The sequence below is a fragment of the Triticum dicoccoides genome, chromosome 3A (genome assembly GCF_002162155.2).
Source record: "Triticum dicoccoides isolate Atlit2015 ecotype Zavitan chromosome 3A, WEW_v2.0, whole genome shotgun sequence".
In the NCBI taxonomy this organism is placed as follows: domain Eukaryota; kingdom Viridiplantae; phylum Streptophyta; class Magnoliopsida; order Poales; family Poaceae; genus Triticum; species Triticum dicoccoides.
The window spans coordinates 746706142-746710767 of NC_041384.1; positions in this window are offsets into that span (position 1 = coordinate 746706142).

Genomic DNA, 4626 nt, shown 5'->3' on the forward strand with positions numbered 1-4626 from the left:
AAAGATGACCCTCGGGCTCGCGAAAACCTGAGGGAAAAGGCTTAGGCGGCAAATGTTAAAACCAAGGTTGGACCTTGCTGGAGGAGTTTTATTCAAAGCAACCATAACACCCAACCGCGTAAGGAACGCAAAATCAAGGAACATAACACCGGTGTGATGGAAACTAGGGCGGCAAGAGTGGAACAAAACACCAGGCATAAGGCCGAGCCTTCCACCTTTACCAAGTATATAGATGCATTAAATTAAATAAGCGATAATAATGATATTCCAACAATATCCATGTTCCAACATGGAACAAACTTCATCTTCACCTGCAACTAGCAACGCTATAAGAGGGGCTGAGCAAAAGCGGTAACATAGCCAAACAACGGTTTGCTAGGAAGGTGGGTTAGAGGCTTGACATGGCAATATGGGAGGCATGATATAACAAGTGGTAGGTAACGCGACATAACAATAGAGCGGACAACTAGCAAGCAAATATAGAAGTGATTTCGAGGGTATGGTCATCTTGCATGCATGTCAAAAACAACATTAGGAAGCAATGTTTAGAGCAAGCAAACAAAATGCTACATGAACATATCATAGCAAACCAAGGCACGACATGATTCTACTATATGCATAGAACAAAAGTCCCTTACTGAACATGAGCCAAAAAGGCACAGAAGATATGATGGCACCCATGTAAACATAGCAATTTTTATTAACAGTTACAGACTTAGCACAAAAACAAAGCATACCATAAACAGATTTGTGATAGCAACTTTGCGAGCTCATTGCACTCACCACAAAGCATTGTATGACAAAACAAGCATACAAACAACAAGATGAAAAGTTCATGAAGCTAACCATGGCAATGGCAAGTTCATAGGATACATGGATCACTAGCAACAACCATGGCAATATTGATTAACATGTTAACATTCTGTCAGGAACATTTTATAGCAAAAGTAGAGCAAGACAATGACATGCTAGAGCACTCCATAATTGCAAATAGGGGCATGGATGGATAGAGCATAACCACATGTTCAAAAATCCTTACTGAAGTATCCCCAAATAAGCATGGATCTCACTGTAGCATCAATTTTACATGGCATCAAAATAACAGCAGGGAAAAACTTAGCAAAATCCTAAGTCCCTGAAAACAGCAACATCAGGGAGCCTAGTTTGCATGCTTGTGCTAGTCACCACATAGATCACAAAAATACAAGACAAAAACCTCTGTAAAGATGGCATGTTGTAGTACAAAACACATGTAGACCTCATGCCCATATGATGCACACATCAAATGCAACAAAAATGACAAATCACCATGATCTGATAAGTACCAGCTCCTAACATTTTATAGCACTCTTGCATCAATGAAAATGGCATCATAATGTAAAGTAACATGCATGGCAATGCTTCTAACATGAAGAGCTCAACGAGGCGAACAATTCTACATATCATACGCATGAATCGGTGCCACGGTCATCGAGATACGACAGGTCAAAGGAGGCATAAAAATATTACATAAAAAGGACTTAGACAAAATTTGACCTCGAGGGGGAAAAAGTCAATGCGCGGAAACCGAGGCGGGCTGGACATCTCCCTAGAGAAGCGCGGGGTGGCGGCCGGAGATGGGCACGGGCGCCGGATCCGGGCGTGGGGACGCCGGATCTGGCCGGCGGCGAGGTGGCGCGGCGGCGGGGCGACGCTGGTGGCGGAACTGGGCGGCACCGGTGGAGGAGCTTGGCGCGGCGGCGGGGCAGCGCTGGTGGCGGAGCTTGGTGCGGCGGCGGGGCGCGCTGGCCGGAGAGGCGAAGTGGCGCGGCGGCGGGAAGAGGACGGGCGGCGGCGGAGGCGCTCGGGCGTGGTCGCGGGCCGGGAGGGCCAGCCTCGGGCTGGCAGGCCCGTCCGGCGGTGGGCGGCGGCGCGATGACATGGTGGCATGCGATTCGCCGAGGGGACCACGGCGGACGTGTCCGGCGCACGGAGGAAGGGGAAGACTAGGGTTTCGCCCGAATTTTCAGAGTAGGAGGCCTTTTTATAGGTAGAGGGAGTTTGGAGTGTCCAAATGAGGTGTAGTTTTCGCCCACACGATCATGATACAATGACGGAGGACGTGGAAGTGGTTTAGATGGGTTATTGGGCTGTTTTGGAGGGGTGTTGGACTGCAACACACATGAGGCTTTTGCGGTCACCCGGTTAACTGTTGGAGCATCAAACGGACTCCAAATGGAACGAAATTTGACAGGCAGTCTAACGATGGTGTACCAAGGCCACTTGGCAAATCTCGGCCCACTCCGAGAACGTTTAACACCCACTTACGAAAAGAGACAAGAGGGGTGCGCCGATACATGTGGGAGTGTCGGATTGCGAAACGGACAACGGGGAAAAGCTCGAATGCATGAGACGAACACGTATGCAAATGAGATGCACATGATGACATGATATGAAATGCAAGACATGAACAAAATGCAAAACGAAGACAAAACCCAACCACAAAGAGAATCTCATAACTTAATGCCGAAAATGGCAAGAGTCGGAGGTACAAATATGGCAAGTTACATCCGGGGTGTTACAACAGAGTCATGACTCGGTCGTCTGAAACACACAACACTCACCTGCAACTGCTGCCGGCGGCGGGATTGGATGGGATGGGCATGGGCTGCGTTCTTCCTCCTCCCGGCCGCTGAACCTAGCCGGAGGATCTCCATGACATCAACTGCTACCATGCAGATCTCCACACCCTCCCCACTTCGCCTCTTGGGGTGCAATCCCCTGCCTGCCCCCTCCTCCACCGCCGGTACGGCAAGCATCCTGATCTGAATCTGATGGCCGGATCTCGGGACTGGGCTGGCCTTGATGAAGGGCCGGTGGGGATCATCGCCGGCCGCGTCCTCTCCTACGACGTTGTCGATTATGTCCGTTTCCGCGCCGTGTGCTTGCCCTGGCAGTAGTGCACCGCTGATCCACACGCCCACGACGTGATGGACCGCCGGTTCCACCCCTGGCGGTGGACTATGCTCCGGGAGGAACACGCCACGCCTAGCCTCCGCTCCTTCCTCAACACCTCCACTGACGAGTGCATCCAGGTGGACATCCCCGAGCTCCGCGACCACGACGTGCTCGCGGTCACCGACGAGGGCCTCCTCGTTCTGCTCCACAGTCCTCAGTGCATGGACGTCCTCCTGCTCAGCCCGCTCACCTGCTGTCTCCTTGTAGATCTCCCGCCGATCACCTCGTTGCTGCCTCCCGGAGTAGGCCTTTTCCATTATTGTTTCGACATCTATAGACAGTGCACGGCCTGGGGCTCCGGCATCGCCGGTGATGATTCAACAGTGGTGCTCAGCTTCAACCGGCTCGGCATGCTTGGCACGGCCAAGCCCGGAGATGACCACCGGACGCCGGTCTACTACAACGGCTATTCTATGGGTATGGCACCCGTGATGTTGGCAGGCCGCTTCTATTGTGTTACCGTAAAGGGCGTCATGGTGATGGAAATGGGTGCAGAATTGTAGATGATCCGGGAGTAGTATTTGGATGGGGAGGTATGACACATATCGAGTGGATTTTGACACGGGGGGATATTCCAGATCAAGAGCCTGGGCAGCGGCGCAGGGTGTGCGGTGTTCATGGGCATGGATAGCTCTCTGTCCATATCTCTAGAGGTTTTCGCCTCCGGCTCATTTAGAGCATCTCTAGCAGACCCCGCAAAAAGCCGATCCGCATATGGCGTTTACAGTTTGACTTCGAATTGTTTTGCCGGTCGAGATCATGCGCGGCAGAGTAGACCCTGTATATGAAACTGTATAATTTGAAAAGAACTTTCGCGGGAGAAATTGCAACCACGCTAGTTCATCACATACTACAAGTTCATCATATACTACATGATCATATATACTACATTGGACCACTAGTACTAGGGGGTGGGGGATCTCGCGGCGGCGAGGCCGAGGTCGATGTACCAAAATGGACGAGCTCGCGGCCGAGGACGACGCGGTGGAGGAGCTCAGTCGCTCCGACGAGGTCGATGAACTTCTGCCTCTGCCGTCACTCGTCGTCCTTGTCCTTCGCGGCAAGGTTGGCCGCGACCGCCTGCTTGAGGATGAGGTCTTAATTAGAGCTCCTCGTCGTGGCGCCAGCACTCTGCCTCCTCACGGAAGCTCCGTTCGGCAATGGCGGCCGCGACCACGTCGACATCGGCCACAAAATCTTCGGGCCCGACAACGCCTCGGCACTCGATCTCCTCCGGCTCCTCTTCACGGGGAGAAGCGTTGCGCCGGAACGGCCCCTCGCGGCGGAGGAAGAGCCCGCGGCCGAGGAGGGTGACCGGAGGAGCCCATGCCGGCGGTCGTACTCCTCCATCTCCCGACGCCGGCGGCTCAAGGCCTTTGTTGGTCCACTTCTTGGCTGCGCGCTACCTCGCGCCGTCCGCGCGGATACACCGCTCGTGCTCGGGGACGCCGCCCCCGCCGGAGCTACAGCTGGAGCTCCACATACGGCCCCACATGGCTGCTAGAGGCGGAAGCGGGCTCACCGGCGGCAAGAAATGCGAGGGAGGGAGTGGGTAATTGCGGTGAAATGCGGCGGCGGGGGGATAGGGTTTCGACCCGTATCTGCCCCGGCCGCAATCCCGTAGATATA